Consider the following 21,179-nt stretch of genomic DNA (forward strand, 5'->3'; position numbering starts at 1 on the left):
GGCAGAGAACTCACTTCACTGCCTTCTTGTGTGTAATGGTGATATCTTTAAGTGCCAACAGGACTAGTTTAATTAACTAGCTGTTAATATCTGATGAGGACCTGTGGCCGGCGGACCCAGGCGGTCCCATGATCCTTCCTCCCGGTCTTCCTGCCTCTCTAAAACCGCGGGCTGCCTGGGGGTGGGGCTTGTTCTAACCAATAGCATAAGGCAGAGATGAGGGGTGGGCTGTGCTCGTGTGCGTCTGATTACATTATAGGAGATTGCAATGGCTTTGAAGAAGCACGCTGCCGTGCTGTGCACTGCCTATAGAGACGATGGGATACTGAGATACCAGCTGACGCAGGTGAGAAACTGAGGCCTCTGCCGGACAGCCTGCAAGGAAGAAGACCCCCTTAAGCCTTGCCCACGCTTCAGGGAGAAACTGCAAGTTAATACATGTGGCTTGTGTTGAAATGCTACATTTGTCATTGAATTGTTACGCAACAGCAGAGCACTAATGCAGGATCTTTTAGGGGAAAGGTCTTGCATGGGACCGTGAAGGAATGTGGAAAGCGTAAGGGATCCTGCACTTCAGGAGCTCCCAGGCAGCCAAGGTGAAAAGGGAAACGTGACATGGTTCCACTCTTTGACAAAGAGGCCACTTGGCTCCTGAGTCTAAGAATTTGTCACATGGACTCTAGAGTCTATGAACAGTGTGCAGAGTCAGGAGGGCCTGGACCTACCTGCAGTTCAAGATCCCTCCTCATCCTGCCTCCCTTCCTGCCTGGCCTCTTGCCACATCACTGCCCTCTTTCTGGACTGCTCGTCTCCCTTCTCTGCTCACTGACTTCTCCATTTTTCAAGGACCAGCTTGACCTGCGGCCTCTGCTACGAAACTTGAACTCCCTGTTAGAATTAACCACTTCCTTTTGATTTCCCAAATTTTTGTTATCAAAAGGATCATATTATAGTATTCATTTCCGATTTTTTACTAAGCACCTACTAAGTGCTAGGCCTCCCGTTAGGTGCAAGAGATACTGTCCCAAATATAGCACAGAGCTGTCCTTGGGGCCTAAGGCCTGGTCGTGGCGGCACCAGTCACAGGCCCATCCTCTCCTGCACGTAGGCCAGGCGCCCTCTGCGTCCTTGGCGCTCAGCAAACACTGCTGCGGGTCTCCGTGTCGGTTAAGGGAACGACTGAGACTCTGCAGGCTTTCCTCTGGTATCTCATGAGGGGTTCCTGGCCTCGTGACAGGCTCTTTTGAGGGGTGAGTCAACTGTCAGATATGCTCCCAAGTAACTGAATCAGTGGCTATTATGATTTAGTGACGTCCTTGGGAACTCCACACTCAACGTGTCGAAAGCAACTGTCGGCAGAGAGGGACTTAGTTTACCTGTCATTGATATAGGACTTTGGGGGCTGACTGTTGTTAATAGGTTCAGTGGCATTTTAAGGTTGTTCGAGGCCCCAGGGTATGGGGAGATAGGGATCTCGTGTGCCAGTGATAGGAGATGTATGCATCTGATTTATCTAAAAATTGAAGAACGTTAGCAGCACGTTAAAAAGAAAGGGGGCCAAGACATGGCCTTATTAGTCCTTGTTGCATGGTACCCAGCTAGGTGTTTATAAAATGGGATTTTCAATTCCCTTGTAACTAGCGGCAGCCCTGACACGACTTCAAAGGCTGCTGGCCATGCTGTCAGGTGGAATTTGGAAATGTCTCAGGGCCCTGGAGGCCAGAGACTGTGGCATTTGGCTGTTGCCAGGGGAGCGGCCCACTCCATCCTTTCACTGTGCTCCCTCCCCCAACCTCCTGGCCATCCCAGGCAAATGTTTGGCCCCTTGTTTTCCGTTTCCTGGAGAGTCTCCTTCCCCAAGCATCTTGGCCCTCTGGGAGGGATGGGACCATACCCCCAGGTTCCCTCATCAGTGGGGTCCTAGCAGCGCATCCTGGGACTGCCCTCCAGATCCCGCATCTTGCTGTGTATCTGATGGATTTCTCCGGCTGTGGTGCAGCTTGCACCTGAGGCCTACATTACCTCTGCCTAGGATTTCCAAGCCACTCCCCCAATCCTCCAGTGGGAACTCCCAGCCCACTCCCAGACACAGACCAGGGCTTCTAGGGGTCCTTTTTTGGAGTATGATGAGTTTCCTGGAATCTGACCAGAGTTCTGGTTCATTCCCTGGAACTTGTTTACTGTGGACGGCCTCTCCCGGGAAGTGGTGGTGAGCCTTCTCCCCAGTGATGAGGAATCAGCCTCTTGTTTGTTTCCTCACTGCCCCAGTTTGCCCTCCTTCCCTCCTGGGCAGAGCATATGTCCCCTTTGAATTTAAACTGCACGGGTAACGGCCTCAGGAATGGCCTAAGAAGCTGCCCCTCAGGCCCGTAATCTAAAAGACCCTCGGATGAAAGGTGCCCCTGCTAGCCTGTCTCCTCCCCCAGCCTCCCTAGAGCTGGACCATTTTTAGGGTCCTATCTTCATACCCATTTTTCTGTTTCATTCTTGGAGTTTGGTGACCCGAGTTTTGTCCTGACATCTTGGCTGGGGGCCTGGCATGCTTTGACTCCCCTCTCAGACTCGGCATGAGGTTCTAGAAGGACTGCCTGCTGCTGTACTCTATGTGTGCCCAGCCCCAAACCCCACTCCCAGGACATCACTCCACTGAGGCCACATAAAGACATCTCTCCAGGCTCTGATCTCTTCCTCAATCGGACAGTTCTGCCCCAGGCAGTTTCCAGCTGATGGTTTGGGATTAATAAACACAGCAGGAAGTCTTTGTTCTTAAAAAAGAAAGTTCTCTTAAAAAAAAAAAATAGTTATGCACATAAAAAATTCAAAAAGCCAAAAAAAAAAAAAAAATCTCTCCAATACCCATGTTCTTTAGTTCCCGTCTGTACAGGTAACTGTTTTTGGTGTTTCTTGTTTCTTCCAGAGATTTCTAAGCCCTCACTCCCACCTCACCCCCCCCCCATGGAACAAAAAGCCCTGGTTTATAGTGTTTGCCAGTTTTCATGGTGTAAATACTCCCACCATGGCTGATTTCAAGCTACCAACGTGATGTCCGTGAACGCGGAGTTAAGAAAGAGGCAGGATCAGCTAGAGATGAGAGCCTGCTCCGGCTCTCCATGGTGAAATTTCACGTACATCATTCACACAGCCAGACACACACAGATGCAATCATAGGACACCTACACTTTCCTTCTTACATCGTAGTGAACCAAGTTTAGCGCACACTGCCGTGGAATGGATATATCAACCCACCTGTTCCTCCGAGAAGACCCTAGACGGGGAGAGTCTGGCATTGGGAAGCGGGAGGCGGAAAACTATGAAGGGCCATCAGGTAAACCACAGGGTAAGAGATTTTAAGAACCTAATTAGTGAGATGTCATCGTCAAAGAATAAAAACTTCAGTTTGACTAGATCTTGAAGAAACAATATCTGAATTTCTTTCTTTCTTTCTTTCTTTCTTTCTTTCTTTCTTTCTTTCTTTCTTTCTTTCTTTCTTTCTCTTTCTTTCTTTCTTTTAAGATTTTATTTATTTATTTGACAGAGAGACAGCCAGCAAGAGAGGGAACACAAGCAGGGGGAGTGGGAGAGGAAGAAGCAGGCTCACAGCAGAGGAGCCTGATGTGGGGCTCGATCCCAGAACACCGGGATCACGCCCTGAGCCGAAGGCAGCCGCTTAATGACTGCACTACCCAGGTGCCCCAATATCTGAATTTCTAATCGAGTACTTAGGAGTTAAATGAACCCCTCATTGAGGACAGGATTTAAACTGCTCTGCCGGAAACAAAAATTTCACCTAGCTCCTTTAAAAACTTCAGATGGTTGATCCAATTGCCCAGCGAGAAAGAACTGAGGAATCTAAAAGCCTGGAGAGAGGAGTGGGGTGAGCGGAGTCCCATGCAGGCGTGTGACCTTGGGCTTCCTCGGTGCTCTTCAGAAGCCCAGGACAACCCAGCCCTGACATCTGCCAAATGACTCACTTTGGTGGCTGCCCAGCACTCCCTCTGAGCGCCATTAGGAAACATTTGTTTTTTGCAAACAAGCACTTGAGAAGGGATTTCAACTCCCAGGGTTTCTGGGTGACTTCCTCTGTGGCCGGCTTGTCCCTCTGCCTCCTGGCACCTCTGTCAGGCTTTTGAGCTTCCAGCAGTCTTCGCCAGAAAGACGATAATCAGGGCTGGTGTCCACCTGGGCTCCGTGGGTCTGGGTTATTCTCTGGAAAGCTGCTTCTCATAGACAACTGACGTGGAGTTTCGTATACCCGTCAGGTGACTGAGGGTAACCTTTGGGACCCAAAGGGGCCTCATGCCATGCTGGCCTCTGTGAACCCCTCCGCTCCCTAAATCCCAGGAATAAGAAGGGGACGCATGTTGAGCATCAGAACTGCAAACTGTTAATTTATGGGAAGGGAATGGCTTCTAAAGTAGCCACATTTTTTTTTTAAGATTTTATTTATTTATTTGACAGAGAGAGAGACAGCCAGCGAGAGAGGGAACACAAGCAGGGGGAGTGGGAGAAGAAGAAGCAGGCTCCTAGGGGAGGAGCCTGATGTGGGGCTCGATCCCAGAGCACCGGGATCACGCCCTGAGCCGAAGGCAGACGCTTAACGACTGCGCCACCCAGGCGCCCCTAAAGTATCCACATTATTATGCCTAAAACTGAGCAAGGGATTCATTCCAAATGCTAAGACGTACAAGTGTATAAGGATCCCTAGACGCAGCCCCCGGCCATTGTGCAGCAGGAGGTTACGGATGACCCCACCCCCCCCCCCCAGCAGCGCTTGGGGTTCCCTTTGAAGCATGTGGCTGATCCCTTTGGGAAGCAACCCTTCAGGCACCATCTTGTCCAGGGACATATCGCAGACAAAGCCATTGCTATCAGGAATACGGGGATCTGTAAATGGGTATGTAGAGCTAAGAGGAATAGACCAAGTTCAGGAGACTGTGAGGTTGGAAGCAGATGGCCGAGAACTGACTTCGGCTCACCATCCATCCATGAGGACAAGGCCATCTCAGTTTGTTTAGGGAGCAGCAGGAGGAGATCTGGATCGTTATGAAGGCCAGACAACTCGGAGATGACTTCCCCATGTTGAGAGAGCTGAAGATGGCTAGCCCACCACTTTCCTTGGATGGGGGGTTGTAAAAACTTAGAACCCAAGATTTGGTGTCTAAAAGCCACAGGCTGCTAAAGAAAAGAGGCTTTTCCTGGGAAGAAAGGTCACAGCCTTTGGATTTATTCCTCCGTGCTGGCATGCAGGATATAGTTTATTTAGTTAATTGGCATGTTTAGTTCATGAACACCCTTGAGGACAGGAAAAATATATGGCTATTTATTTCTGGAGAGTTCGGGACTGAGGAATTCTCGAGTGGATTTACTCACATTGCCAGGACTAGATTTGCCTCATTCACTTAGGCTGAGGGGCAGTAATGCAGAAGGCTTCGTTCCTCCCAGTAGACAATCCCTGCGCATTCCACGGCCTTCCATGGGGAGAACAGAGAGCTTCAGGACCGCACTGGGGAGAGCTCCTCTAGGGCTGGCCCAAATGAAACTCAGCAGAGAGAGAATCGGGGGACAGCTTGAAGGACCACGCAGAGCACAGGGGCTCCTGCGTGGGTTTGTCATTCGGGGTCAAGATGGAGGAAAGGTCGCTGCTGCCTCACATTCATGAAGATTGGGAACAGAACAGATTGACTGGAAAATAGGTAAGGAAAATAAATCTTAAAAAATAGTAAATCTGAAAATACCAGATGCTGGGGCTATGTGGAAATGGGTATCTTTAAACACTGTCATTGGCAGTATTACCGCATGACAACCCTGGGGAAGCTGAAGGCATACGAATCCCAGACCCAGCCACGCCGCTGCTCGCTGTATCCCCACCCGAGGTCGCTAGCACAGGTGTTCCAGACGACACGCACAGAGATATTTTCTTTTTACAAAGATATTTCTTGAAGCACTGTTTGTAATAGCACAAAAAGTGAAAACAATCTGTCTCTCCACAAAAGCAAGGACAAAATGAACTCTAACTTGCCCATGGGAGGTGCTCCACACTGCAGTGAAAATGCAGGAACTAAGTCTTCATGTATCAACATGCAGAATGTCCAAAACATTGCGTTAGAAAAGCAGGTTGCAAATATGGTACACACAGTGATTCCTTTTACTTAAAGTCTCAAAACACATTTAAAAATGGTACTGTTCTGTTTAAAAATGCATTTGGGGGGCCCCTGGGAGGCGCCGTCAGCTGAGCATCCAACTCTTCGTTTCAGCGCAGGTCAGGATCTCAGAGTGTTGAGATCAAGCCCCGTGTAGGGCTCCAAGCTCAGCGAGGAGTCTGCTAAAGTTTCTCTCTCCCTCTGCCCCCCCATGCTCCCTCACTCTCTCTCGCTCTCTCTCGCTCTCTCAAATGAATAAATCTTTATTAAAATTTTGATTTATTTGTTTGTTTGTTTATTTATTTATCTGACACAGAGAGAGAGTGAGCGCATAAGCAGGGGAAGGGGCAGAGGGAGAGGGAGAAGCAGGCTCCCCACTGAGCAGGGAGCCCGATGCGGGACTCGATCCCAGCACCCTGAGATCATGACCTGACCCAAAGGCAGATGCTTAACCGACTGAGCCACCCAGGTGCCCCTCAAATGAATAAATAAATCTCTAAAAAATTTAAAAATGATAATTCATTTAGGGGTGCCAGACTGGCTCAGTTGGTAGAGCATGGGCCTCTTGATCTCAGAGTTGTAAATTCAAGCCCCACACTGGGTGTGTGTAGGGATTACTTGAAAATAAAATCTTTAACAACAACAACAAAATTCATTTATAATATGTAGCAAATAACAGAAACATACACGGGGCTGATTTTCACCCACCTCAGGGAAGTGGTTACCTCTGAGGAGAGAAGGAAGGGAAAGCCACACGGGGCTTTGGCTATTTTTGTAGAGCTTTATCTCAAAAAACAACAAACAAACAAACAAACAAAACCTGAAGAAAATAAGGCAAAATATTAGCATCTGTCTAATCTCAGTGTCCGTCTTCAGATGTCTCTCCATATTACATTTTATACTCGTGGTAGGCTGAATAATGGCCCCCAAGATGTCCCTCTGTGTCCTAATCCGCGGAATCCTTGCATACTCTACCTCATGTGGTAAAAGAGACTTTGCAAGTAGGAGTAAGGATCTTGAAATAGGGAGATTATCCTGAATTATCCTGGGCCCAGTGTGATCACCAGGCCCTTGAAAGAGGGAGGCAGGAGGTCCAGTCAGAAAGAAGAGGTGGGACCGTGGAGGTAGAGGTCGGAGGGTTGTGTTTTGAAGATGGAAGAAGGGGCCGCTAGCGGAGAAATGCAAACGGCCCCTGAAGGCCAGAAAAGGCTAGAAAATAGATTCTTCCCTGAAGCTCCAGGGGGAAATGAAGCCCTGTCAGCATCGTGGTGTTGGACTCTGACCCCCAGAAGTGTAAGAGAATAAATCTGTGTTGATTTAAGCCACTAAGTTCGTGATAACTTGGCATAGCAGCAATGGAAACGAATACAGGAATTTGGGGGGAATGTTTGTAATTCAAAAGTTTGTTTGCTTTTCTTTTATGATGGCATGTTCGAAGAAGGGTAGTAAAGCGTAAGTCCCTTCTTCCTGTTCCTCCTCCTTCAGGAAAGTTCCCCATCCCAGCCTCTGTATTTAAGAGACTGAGCTGTGTGCCCATCTCAGGCTCTGGAGTTTCTGGAAGCCTTGGCTGTCAGAACATGTCCAGAGCACTGGGGTGAGCCACACCCCAGGAGAACTTCGGGAGCTGGTTCCTCCCTCCCTGGAAGGTAAAGCTTCCAGAAGCCCAAAGACCTTGAGGTGACTACAGAGATGGGCATGAGCACTGCATGAGGAGCCCTTTCACTACCTCCTGAAGCGGCTGTGTGGACTGCTGGGGGGCCAGCCAGTGTCAAGGGGCTTTGCCTGGGAGTGGAGCCTCCAGATGGATGGCCAGGCCTCCCCCCAAAGCCAGAGCACTTCTGCAAGGGGGCGGGCAGCAGCACTGGGCTGACAGGACCCTCCACCCCTGGACTTGGGCCAGTGTCCTCCCTGGGGTGGGGGCTTCGGCTGGGGGATACAGCTGAGATCTGACGGGTGCAGGTATGAAGTCTGGCCAAGGAGACATTTGTCGAAGAAGTTGGCTGGAAGAGAGACTGATAGAAGAGCGGGTTAAAGGCATGTAAGGATTCAGGAAGACTTGTTTTCAGGAAAAGAAACACCTGGGTATATCTGTGTGCGTGTGTGCATGAGGGTAGGGGGGCAGTGGGGGGAGAGAAGCGGGAGTGTGGGGGGTAGGGGGTAGCGGAGGCCAAAGGCTGGGGGGGAGGCTGCCGGGTCACGGGTAGAGGAGCGGTCTTGGGTGGGAGGGAAGATGGTTCTTCGCCGCCCAGATCTGGAAACTAGGTGGGAAATACATGGACAGGAGCCTGGAAGGACATGACACCCCCACCCCCCGACTCAGCCTGGTGTGGGAGTGGGGGACAAGGGAGGATCAAGAGGCTTCGCTCCATCTGGGTCTCTTGAACTGTTTTATATTAAAGGTATATTCCTGCACTACTTGTGAAATTAAAAATAAACTTAAACATATTAGACCCTATGAACATCACAGGCAGTTGTTCAGGGGAGGGGAAGACAGGTGTAGGACTCACTGAAGGGGTGGGCTGGGGTTTCCGGATTTGACCAAGTGTAGGGGGCACCTCAGGGGGAAACGTTGAGGGAGTAAAGGCACGTGAGACAAGCCTTGAAGGCAGCAGGACCCCTGGCCAGAGCAAGCCCCTGCTGGAGAGGAACGGGCAGCTGAGATGCCCAGCTGTTGGTTCAGGGTCTCTGGGAGGCTTTTTAAAAGCACGGACTCCCCACCCAGCCCCACCCCGATGCTGCGTCAGGAAGCCTGCCAGGGGCTCTAGAGTTCCCATTTGGTTCAAGTTCCCCAGAAGAATCTGATGAGTAAGCAGGTGAAAGTCCACCTCTGTAAGGGTTCTGCTGGGGACACAGGGTGGGGGGCTGCCATGTGAGGAGTGCTCCAGGCTTCACACAAAGCAGAGGAAAGGTGTTGGCAGGAGCTCTTATAAACAAAAAGTCCACTAGAATAAACTGGAGGTTCTTTTTTTTTTTCTTTAATATTTTATTTATTTATTTGACACAGAGAGAGCACAAGGAGGGGGAGCAGGGGAAGGCTCGGCTGAGCAGGGAGCCCAACGTGGGGTTCCATCCCAGGACCCCAGGATCAGGATGGAAGGTGAAGGCAGACACTCAACCGACTGAGCCACCCAGGCACCCCTAAAGTGGAGGCTCTAAGTGCAGCGGCTTTTCATTGGCTGCGTTGTGGCAGCCTCTCATTGGCTGGGCTGTTGCTGGGCAAGGAGATAATCCTTCCTCCTGGGGGGGGGTGTGTGTGGAGTAAAGCATAGGCTTCTTCCCGTTGGGAATGCAAGGTACTGTCTCTTCCTGTTGGGGTCTGCCATTGAGGACTTGGGGTGTGGTGGGAGAGCTCCTGGTTCTGCCCCATGGACTCCATTGTATTTCTTTATTTTAATTAATTACTTATTTACTTACTTCCTCATTTATTTTAAGTAATTCCTGCATCCAAAGTGGGGCTCCAACTCCCGACCCCCAAGATCAAGACTTGCACGCTCCACTGACTGAGCCAGCCAGGCGTCCCCAACCGATTCTATTTTAGGTGAGGTTTCCTTTATTCAGTTTCTCAGGGAAAATCTGCTCTCATGGCCACAGTGAGCACGCAGCTATCCTGCAGCTATGAGGCTCACTGGAGAATCCTGAGCCACGTTAAGGAGCTCTGTCAACTCACAGAGGATAGTTCAGGTGATTTGACAACTTTTCCATAAAAGGGTATTCTCCAGGTCGATTTTCCTTTCCAAGAGACCTTCACCCTCAAGGCCTGGGACAGCCCGTCACCATGGCAACAGCAGGTGGGTGATGGGGGAGACACGTGGACCCCGATCTGTTGACACCATCTCCTCCTATCAGGGACTTCTCACCTCAGACATATGGCTCAGTATCATGGCTCTGGTTACCTGTAGTCTCACCTAACCTGCAAGCTTCTTCCCAAAAGCTTCCCTCCTGCTTTCCCATCAACTTCTCTCCACACAGCGTCCTTACCCATCTCCACAGCCTCACTCAACCCAAGGTGCCACACACTCAGAATGAAAAACGGAAGGGGAGGACCCTTCCATGGGTCACAGGGCTAGGGAGGGGATGAGTTAACCCTCAGACTCACCCTAGCTCAGAATATTTATTTTCTTTTCTTTCCTTAGATTTTATTTTTAAGTAATCTCTACACCCAGGGTGGGAACTGAACTCACAACCCCCGAGATCAAGAGTTACATGCTCCACCGAGTGAGCCAGCCAGGCACCCCAGAATATTTATTAACTGCATTTTTTATTAAGGTAACAAAATACAAAATAACATTCTGGCATAGCTGCTCAGAACTTAAATAAATATAATATAAACAGGACAGTTGGGGCACCTGGGTGGCTCAGTCGATTAAGCATCCAACCTTTTTTTTTTTAAGATTTTATTTATTTGATAGATGGAGTGCAAGACCGCGAGCATAAGCGGGGGAGCGGCAGGCAGAGGGGGAAGCAGGCCCCCTGATAAGCAAGGAGCCTGACGCGGGGCTCCATCCCAGGACCCTGGGATCATGACGTGAACCAAAGGCAGACCCTCAACCGACTGAGCCACCCAGGCGCCCCAAGCATCTAACTCTTGGTTTTGGCTCAGGTCTGATTTCAAAGTCGTGGGTCCAGCCTCGAGTAGCGCTCTGCACTCGGCATGGAATCTGCTTAGGATTCTCTCTCCCTCTGCCTTTTCCCCTCCCTGCGGATAAGGGGGGACTACTCTATAAAAAGTAAGAATAGAAAGGAATTTTGAGGGAGGGAGAGGACTTAAACTCTGGGAGGACAGGCTGAGCGTGGCAAGATCCCTATTCCCTGAAGGTAGCGGTTCCAAATTCACACGGGAATTCCTATCAGAAGTTGGGAGAGAGGGAGGGAAGGAAGGGCAAAGGGGAAAAGAGACGTGGAAGGAAGGCTCTGGATGGCAGGGGAGGGCCAGGCCAGCGCCAGTGTAGAGATCTGAAGATGTCTCTAGGTTGGTCTTGTCTGGTGATGGAACAGGAGGGAAGAAGCCTGCTGTGGCCAGGAAGACCAGATTCTCTCATCCTAAAACCACCACAGTGTCTGAAACATCCAAAGAAGGGGACAGAACCTACACAGGGGGCTGTCCTTGGACCCAAGTGAGGCCACCTCTGCTGTGAGTCAGGCAGTCCAAACACCACACTGCCGAATCAAGGGCAGAGGGTGGAAACCGGGTCAAGGGTGAGTCCTCGGTTTCTCCATCCCTAAGAAGTGAGGGGTGCTGCCCAGACGAGCCTCTTCCTGTTGCTCACTCTACAAAGACTCCAAAGTTGTTTTCCTGTTTACCAAGTTGGAATTTTAAAAATCACCACGAAGTCAGTAAGCCTGCCTTTCTCCTACATCCGAAAGTTGAAAAAGTCCTCAAGCATGGTTTGTCTGTGAATTTTTAAAAATTGTCTTCTGAGTTTTCACATTGTGTTTAGCGTTTTGCATAGCTGAATTTGAAAACAAAGGTCAGAGGCATTCTTTGTAACTTACTATAGGCATTTCAAAAGAACAATCTTTGGTGAATACTAAGAAGTTACAGAAATAGACCGTTTGGTCACTGGCTGCTTAAAATGGAAAAGCCGAAGGTTTTCCGGGAGGAAACAAAAGGACGTGAGGAGTCTAGACTCTGACCACTCAGGCGAGTGTGTGTGTGTGTCCCTGAGTATGACTGGGAGTTTTAAGGGGCTTGCTCGGCACCGTCTACACCCGGGGAGCATTTTGGGGTGTGGGTGAGCAGCTCTTGAGTTGCAGGGCTGTTTCTGAATGAAGGCATTTCCCGGTGGGCGTGCTTGCATGGGAAGAGCGTGTGCGTGGGGCAGCCTGCTTCGTGCAGTCTTGCCTGTGTGGAAACAGTGTGAGTGTGTCATCCCCCCAGTGAGGGTGTGTGTCCCTGGGGCCGGCATTCCGTGTTACCGGGCAACCCAGCGTGTCCGGGTGTGTCCCCTTGGCGCTCTCTCTCCTGCTACAGTCTCTGGGCGCACGCAGCCTGCTTGCAAGGTGTCTGGGCTGGGACCATGCCCATGTGATCAGGTCTGTGACAGCCCCTGTGCCTGGCCTCAGTGAATACACGCACAAAAGCACAAGCAGTGCACAGCTGGGGTTCTCCTGAACTGCTGCCTCTGGAGATGGTGGCCAAAACTAGAAGTTTCCATTTGGCCGTGTGTGTGCAGACCTGTGTCTGAGTGTTGGACTATGGGAAGCTCAAGTAGGACCCTGCTTACAGCTGAGGGTTTAAAGGAACTGGCCCCTCCAGGAGCGGTTGTCCCTCTCTGCCCCCCCCCGCCCCACCCTCGACCTTGGGCATTGGGGGAATTTTGCAACAGTGATGGCACCTGACAGACCCTTTTTCACTGTCCTTGCAGGAATCTTTTTAACTCAATGTTTGGAACCAGCCCAAAGTCTCTCGGTACCATGGGCAGTGATCCCTCTAGACAAAAATGAAATGTCTGCAAAAGTAACAAGGCAGACCTATGAGTGCCTAAAACTGGTTCTGAAAGGAATTTTTCAGAAAGGGGAAAAAAAAAAGGAATTTAAAAATATTTTTGAACAAAGAAAGCGACATCTTTGAAATAATCAAAGAACTTTCTAGGTTGATTTCTTTAGAGTTCTGTTCTATTTTGATTCTCAAGAGATCTATTTTAATATTAAGGAGGTGAAAAAACAGGTTCAGAAAAGGAGATGATTTGCTCGAGGCTCACAGGGAGGTGGAGAGTTGGGACTAGAACCTGATCCTGAGGGTAGCCCCCCCCTTGGGTTTTCCCAGCCCGTTTCTGTTTCTGTTTCTGTTTACATCTGTGTGTCTCTGGGCGTGTCCCCCTCTGGCTGGTGCCCAAGCAGGCTCTAGGTGTGTCCCATCTCCGAACAGCTTGAACAGCTCGGCTGGCCAGCGGGGTGTTTCTCCACTGCAGGGAAATTCCGGGGGGCAGAGTCTGCCTCAGCTGCGGTGAGACATTATTTCCTTGGGAGGAAACCAGCTCTAGGCAGCCAGGAAAGAAACAGTTTCCATTCTGAGAGGGAGGAGATGAGGGAGGCAGGAGGTGGGAGGGAGGGGGAAGGGAGAGGGGAGGGAGGAGGGAAAAGGGAGGGAGGGAGGGAGGAGGGACAAGGGAGGGAGGGAGGAGGGAGAAGGGGGGGGTAGGAGGGACAGAGCCACCCCAGGGCCCACAGGCCCCGGGCTCCCTGAAGCCTCCAGACACGGGTTTAAATTTAGACCTTCTATTCTGGTTCTCGAAGCCCTGCCTCGCCCTGAAGCCCTACAGCTGGCCAGTTTCCCCAGCACAACTGCTCCTGCAGACAAGTAAGCTCTTCTCCTGGAGGGGGGCAGGCCCTGGCCTCACAAGTGTCTTCTGGCTGCAGAAGAGAGATCAAAGCCAGAAACCCACCACCCTGACTCACTTGCGGGACCTGGGGCCCCCTGTTGGCTCACCCCACTAACTCCATGGCCAGACACTATCAGGGAGGGTCAGCCACGTGTGCACCTGCAATGGGAACTGACTCAGTCCCCATTCGCTGGCTAGTGGAAACTCGGGCAAGAGAAGGACTGATTTCGGGACCTGGGAACATGCAGGTGAAACAGCAACAAAACAATCCTAATTCCTCGGAAACCACGTCATTCTGGTCTGTGCTCAGCTGTCCCTTCTCTGACCATCTACGCCAGCCCCTACCTCTTCGTCTCTGCCTCTCACCTGCTTCGTTTTCTTCTGGTACACACTGTCATCTCATGATGCCACGTACTGCTCTGTCTCCCAGGTTCCTCTCCAGAATGGCAGATCCGGGAGAGCGGGGGCTGGGTTTGCTCACTGCCCTATCCCCGGTGCCTAGAGAAGTTGGCTGTATTGACTGCACACTTTCTATGTGCCAGGCTCTGTAGTAAGCTTTTTAAATGCATTCACTAATCTCATCCTCACTATAATCCTGTGAGGGGTTTTACCCAGGAGGAGAATGAAGCGCAGAGAAGTTGAGAATATTGCCCAAGGACATAGGATTTGACCCTGGCAGTCCGTGCTCCTGTGCACACCGTGGCCCTAGATCACGGGAGCGCCGTGACCCTTTCCCCCAGCCTTGTGCAGCCTCTGCTGGGGAGCCCCCGCTCTCATTCTGCTCTTGCCAAGCTCCCTGTGCCAGCCTCAGGAATGCTGAGCCAAAGCCCTAGCCCCTGCAGCCCACCCAAACAGCCTGGGGGAAAAGAGGGGCATTCATACTGAGGGGATCCAGAATCTCTCGCTGTGAGGAGCTGTTTTTCCTGAACGCCCAGATCTAAAAGCAAAACCTCCCAAAAGAATGCCAGCTGTCAAAAGTCCCCTCCCCAGGAGTTGTGCAACCAAGGAAGATGGACTCTTCACTGGAGAGAAGCCTGCATTGGTATCAAAAAGTCACATAAAACAAAAACAAAACAAAAACAAACAAAAAAAGAAATCAGATAAACAGATATGGTCACAAGACTACCATACCTGCTATTTTCCTAAGGGCCCATTTATCTTCCCTAAAAGCCACTTGTTTTTCTGTAAATGCCCTTCTCCCCCCCCCCCGCCATTAGGATGGTATAAAAGCCCCCAATTCTAACCACCTCCTTGAATCACACTTTTCTGTGAACTCACATGCATGTATGTGAATTTAAAAATCTGTCTTTTCTTTCGCAAATCCATACTTTGCCAGTGTAATTTGCATGTTCCCAAGAACTGGTTTCTTTCAGACAATGCCGAGTTTGATCTGGAAGGAGACACACTGGTGGTGCCATTTTTCAGCTAGAAGGGGATTCGCTTGCCCTGACCGTTTGTTGGCAGTCAGGATGGTTTTATGCTAATTTTTCTTCCACCTGGTCACTGTACATCCGAGGACTCTGTAACCTCTGCAACTGAGTTTCTTTCACACAAAGCTAACAGATACTTGAGCCTGCTCCCTCAGTCTCATCAACACGCTTCCCGCTGAAAGGCCTGCTGGGAAGAGCCACTGCCCCCCAGCTGAGGGTCGGCTGGCCTTAGAGGCAAAGTGGGCACTTACTTGGGGGAATTCTCCATGGTCTGAAAGGCAACCCTTAGTTCTCTGGGCCAGAGAGGATCCCTTGTGGCAAGACTGACTCACAGTAATCAAACTCATCAAGCACTGATGTAAAAACCAGAATGCTATCTTCCTATTTTGCAGAGACGCCTTCCAGGCCCACAGGATGCTTGCACTGGCAGGTCTGGACAGTCTCTCTCCCGCTGTGTGAGTCTGGCAGGAAACCATACTACACTGAGAAGACTTCTGGGTGGGCCTGGGATCTATGGATGTATCTCAGTGGCCCAAAGCAATGAAAGGGTCAGATGTACATGAGAAGAAGCCCCCTGCCAGACATGTGGTTTGTTAGGAAAAAGCACCTGTTTCTCAGCTTTTTAAAGCTGATTTGGAAAGTGACATGTAAACACCCATAAACTTGGAGCTGCTCTCAGTGTGGGGAGAGGACAGCCCATCTACCCAGCTCACCCCCAGGGAGCTCTGGGGAGCACTGAGGTCTCTGAGCATTTTTCTGAGGTGTCCCTAGCCAGTGGCTGATGGCCTGCCTGACATATCTGGTGAGAGATGCTGGAGAGGAGAGCTGGTTGGTCGCCAGAGATTTCCATATTAGGAGAGAGACATTTATTATAAAGAGCTCCACGGTCGGCTTGGGAAGACAAGGTTAACCTCTGGATAGAGATCTTGGCATCCTAACACCTAGATTTGGGGACACCCCAAAGAGTTCTACCCAAAGAGCACCCCACCTCTGACCCCCGCCCCAAATTTACCATGTAGTCATTTTTGGAGTTAAGGTACAATAGTCCTGTGAGGCCCCTTTTGAAATGCAGATCCCCCTAAAAAGGAATACTGAACTATTTAACCCAGGATCCTTGGACTTTTGTAGGTGGGTAAATGAGTTCTAGAACTACCTTGAAATTTCTGGCTGTGTCTGGGTACTCCTGTTTCTATGGAAAGACATTCTTTTTCAACAAACTGCTGGGAAACGACCTGAGAAATAAAAAGGAAAGAACCAGGAGGAAACTATATGTAGATAGAAGTAATTTCCAAGACAATATTGTTCAATAAAAAAGCCAGGTGCAGACTAGGGGCCTAACATCTTACAATTTAAATAAGAAAAGGCAGGGTTCCAGCGCACGTTCATTTCGGCCTTAGATGTGGTGAGCAGCTCTGGAAGGGAAGAGAGGCCAGGGGACAGGGATGGAGAGAAGCTTCTCACCACCTTCTCAAACTTTTGACTATTGGCCCAGGTGCCCAAAGAGCAATTGATGTTTAAAAATTCATTCGGCCTGATAATAAGCTGCAGATGCTCCTGCCTCTAGCTCCCAGACTCGGTTCTGGGCTGTACTGCTCACCCGCTCCCGGGGCCTCATCGTGGGCCAGGTAGCACCGCACATGCGCAGTGCAGGGACCCAGGGCCTCAAGGACCCCGGCAAAGGAGAAAGTGCCGAGTGGGAGCGGCACAGAGGGTCCTCCGGGAATACTTGGGGCACAGTCTGCATCTTCGCTTATAATGCCCAGAAGGACTAGAAGGACCACAAGCATCTAACCAAAGCCACCGAGACAGGGAAATGAAGGACCCCATAAAAAATGTGCTTTGTGGGGCGCCTGGGTGGCTCAATTGATTAAGCTCAGGTCATGATCCCAGGGTCCTGGGATGAGTCCCGCATCAGGCTCCTTGCTCACTGGGGAGCCTGCTTCTCCCTCTCCCTCTGCCTGCCACTCCCCCTGCTTGGGTGCTCGTGAGCTCGATCGCGCTCTGTCAAATAAATAAAATCTTTTTCTAAAAATCTGCTTTGTGCTCTTTTAACTGCCTCCATTCTTGATAGGACTTGCATACCCCCCCCACACACACATGCCCCCTGATGCAAACAGTTTGTGTCCTCCTTACAAAGGGCAAGGAGTTAATGATTTCTCTAGAATAGTAACATCTAAGACAGGACCAGGTGAGAATGACCGGAGGAAGCCATCCTAGGAGGATTCCAGACCATCAGTAAGACATCTTAACGCCAAGACCCCCTGGCTCCAAGGAAGAACACCTAGGCCCTTTGAACACCTGAGAAGACCCATACATGAGAGCACCTCCTTGATAAAAATCCCAGACCGTGACCGTAGACGGGACTCTCTCCTTCCCTGAGTCTCCCAGACGCTCTGCACCTGCACCCTCTCTCTCTCCCTGAAGTAACCTCGCCCCATGGCTTCTCGGCTGGTCCTGCCGGACCCCCTCTGGGACCCCAGACTTGGCCTGCCGGCATCACCATTAGGGTGCCACGTGGGCCAACCCCAGCAGGTGGCAGCGTGTAGCCGGCCTGCTGAGGGACGGTGCCAGCCACGCTCCACACACAGGAGTGGGGACCGGATGCCCAGAGAGAGGACTGGCAGGGTGACTCCGAGGGCAGGAGGCACGGTGGGCAAGACGAAGCAGTTCCTTCATCTTTTCTGTTCCATAGACCACTCTGGAGTCTGGTGAGGCCTTTGGACCCTTCTCAGGGTGAGATTTTTGTTTGTTTGTTTTTAAGTAATCTCTACATCCAACATGGGGCTCGAACTCACAACCCTGAGATCACGAGTCACATGCTCCACCCACTGAGCCAGCCAGGTGCCCCCAGAGTAAGATTTTTAAATGCACAAAGTAAAATACCCAGGATCACAAAGGAAGCCAATTATACTGGAATACAATATGGTGGTGGGCCTGACGAGGACTATGAGTTTGAAGTCATCATGAGCATAGATGACACTCAATGTCGGCCACAACCGCGGTGTGATATAAAAAGAGCGGTGACTCCCACTCGGGACAAAGTCCCAGGAACCACCCGTACTACTGCACGGTGATGTCTACACACACAATTGAAGGAAATGCTAGATTTCAGTGAAAGATTAGCGAAAATAGACATGTACGTTTTTCCCGTCCAAGGGCATGGACTCCCAGAACCTTAAACACAGGCTAAGAAATGGAGCAGTGAAGGTTTGAAGGAGCACCGAGTGGGGAAGAAAAGATGGATTTCTAGCCCATCTCTCCAAACCAGTGTGTACTTCTGCCATTCAAAGTGAGTGTCGGAAACAAACACAAAACCAAAAGTGAGTATCAGAGACCCAAAAGGCATAGCAGGGGCAGGGGAAAGCCAAGGGAGGCTTGGTCTGGCTTCTGCCAGGACACTCTGCCCCAGCTGGAAGCAGGTATGAGTTGACAGGAGTGGAACTCCACCCAACACCTCCAGGCCCTCTGGTGACAAATGAAAATCGGGCCTGGCTGGGAAGACCGGCCAGGGCTCCTCTCCCTCTCATTTCTCCATCAGCCCTGAAATGCCTCCCCAGTTCTCTCCCAGGGAGACCATGCTGAGTACCTGGAAGTCAAGAACCCCCCCCCCAGGAGCCTCCTCCCTTCAGAAAGTAGTTCACTTTACCTCGATAATGGCCAACAGGGAGGAAATCAGGGGAAGCCCTTCCCTCTGCTAATGCTTCAAGATACTCTGAGTCTTATTTAAAAAAAGAACACAGAGGACCCTGGGTGGCTCAGTCGGTTGGGTGTCCGACTCTGACTCTTGATTTCAGCTCAGGTCATGATCTCAGGGTCATGAAATCAAGCCCCATATCAGGCTCCACACTGAGCATGGAGCCTGCTTAGGATTCTGCCTCTCCCTCTACCCCTCCCCACTGCTTGGGCTCACTCTCTCTCACGTTCTCTTTCTCTCAAATAAATAAAATCTTAAAAAAAAAAAAAAAAAAGAGCACCTGTCTTCTGACTGAGCCAGCCAGGCCCCCCCACGACCACTGGGAATTTTCTTTACACACCGATGAGGTAATCTGTCACATGGGCCCTCTGCATCCTCCCCAAAGGAACAGCAGGCAATCCACCTAATAAGACCCCCTGCCCCTCCCCAGAAGGGAAGGTGACCTTGCCTGAAGCAATCCTTTCTTCTCTTTTGCTAATAACTTCCTTGCCCCACCCTCCTTCCTATAAAAACCTTGCATTTTGTACAGCTCTTGGAAGTACCCCTCGACTTGCTGGACAGGATACTGCCCAGTTCATAAGTTGCTGAATAAAGCCAATTAGATCTTCCAGTTTATTCAGTCGGGTTTTTATTCTATAACAGTCTGAACCTTGAAAAACAGGGCAGCCAGATGCTCTGAAGTGCTAGAGGCCAGGACACAAGCACTAGGGTCTAGGTGCTGACCTGCAGCAATCTCCTACCTGGGGTGTCCCTACACGTCGTCGACAGGACACTGCTGAGCACTGGAATGAAAAAGAACAAGAACCGACCATCCTCAGCCTTCCCCCATCACTTTGGCTTTTCATAAAGGGGTCTAGGGTCTACAAGTATTCTGAAGTCCAAGAAAAGATCTGGAAGATTTCCACCCCATCACTCCTTTTCCCCTTTTTTAAGATTTCATTTATTTACTCATTTGTCAGAGAGAGAGCACAAGCAAGGGGAGTGGCAGGCAGAGGGAGAAGCAGGTCCCTGCTGAGCAAGGAGCACAATGTGGGACTGGATCCCAGGAGACAGGGATCATGACCTGAGCTGAAGGCAGACACTTAACCCACTGAGTCACCCAGGAGTCCCCACTCCTTTTTCCTTATCCCACTCTGGGTAGGGATTTAACATACTGGGGCACCTGGGTGGCTCAGTCAGTTGGGCATCTGCCTTCAACTCAGGTTGTGATCCTGGGGTCCTAGGATCGAGCCCTGCATCAGGCTCCCTGCTCAGGGGGAGTCTGGTTCTCCCTCTCCCTCTGCTGCTCTCCCTGCTTGTGCTCTCTCTCTCTGTCAGATAACTAAATAAAGTGTTTTTTTTTTTTTTTTAAGGAATTTAACATAGCTAGGCTTCTCTCCCAGATGTCTCTACTCAACTGGTGAGTCCCCTCCTCTGCATCTTCCTCCACCCGTGAACTCGTATGTATAATAATGAAATCAATGGCCAGCACTCACCGATACATTATGTGCATTCCATCATTCAATCCTCCTAGGAACCCAAGGAGGTATGTGCTATTACCCCATTCTACACAATCTAGAAAACATCAACTAAGTCCACCAAGCTCCACAGTGGAACAGGCAGGACAGGAGGGGTAGGGCAGGAGGAGCTGCACATGGAAGTTGTCCCCACCCCAAGGAGGAAAGGACACATGAGTGGGGTGCGGGGTGTCCTGAGTGCAGACTTGGGAACCAGGCTGCTTGGGTTCACACCCCAGCTTAGCTGATCACTAACTGGGCGACCTCAGACAAGCATCTCCACCTCTCTGTACCTGTTTCCTCTGTAGAATGGGGATAGTAGGGGGCGCCTGGGTGGCACAGCGGTTAAGCGTCTGCCTTCGGCTCAGGGCGTGATCCCGGCGTTATGGGATCGAGCCCCACGTCAGGCTCTTCCGCTATGAGCCTGCTTCTTCCTCTCCCACTCCCCCTGCTTGTGTTCCCTCTCTCGCTGGCTGTCTCTATCTCTATCGAATAAATAAATAAATAAAATCTTTAAAAAAAAAAAAAAAAAAGAATGGGGATAGTAACAGTACTTCACGGGTTGGCTCTGAGGATTAATGAGTTACACACAGAGATTTTTAAAAATTTACTTACTTATTTGAGAGAGAGAGAGAGAGAGAGAGCACATGTGCCAAGCACAGGGAGGGGTAGAGGGAGAGAGAAACCCAAGCAGACTATGTGCTGAGCACAGAACCTAACATGGGGCTCGATCCCATGACCTGACTTCATCACCTGAGCTGAAACCAAGAGTTAGATGCTTAACTGACTGTGCCACCCAAACCCACTCACCTTCCAAAGAGCTAGCCAACTTCCACCCAGTATCACTGTCCTAGCCTGTCTGCATTCGTTAGTGGTCATATTCTGTACATGTAATAAATTTTTATACCCTATAAAAAAAAAAAGGAAGTGCAAAAGGCTGAGAAAGAGATTAAGGTGGAAAGATTACAGGAAGGGTGTGTGTGTTTGTGTGTGTGCATGTGTCTGTTTGTGGGTGTAGTGTTTTTAAATGCAAAGAAAGAGATCTGCAAGGATACAAAGCGAACTGCTAAGGGTACCTTGGGAGTAGCAGGAGCAGG

General features: G+C 50.3%; 1 long non-coding RNA gene across 1 annotated transcript; it reads left to right on the forward strand.

Annotated features, from left to right (window-relative positions):
• Nucleotides 1-12,953: 12,953 nt before the first annotated feature.
• LOC123790071 (uncharacterized) lies at nt 12,954-15,422 on the forward strand. The gene is made up of 3 exons (XR_006778999.2): nt 12,954-13,086; nt 13,377-13,440; nt 15,285-15,422. It is a non-coding gene; the product is annotated as an uncharacterized LOC123790071 (long non-coding RNA).
• The last annotated feature ends 5,757 nt before the right edge of the window (nt 15,423-21,179 follow it).

The sequence above is a fragment of the Ursus americanus genome, chromosome 1 (genome assembly GCF_024610735.1).
Source record: "Ursus americanus isolate L20-20 chromosome 1, mUrsAme1.1.p, whole genome shotgun sequence".
Taxonomy (NCBI): domain Eukaryota; kingdom Metazoa; phylum Chordata; class Mammalia; order Carnivora; family Ursidae; genus Ursus; species Ursus americanus.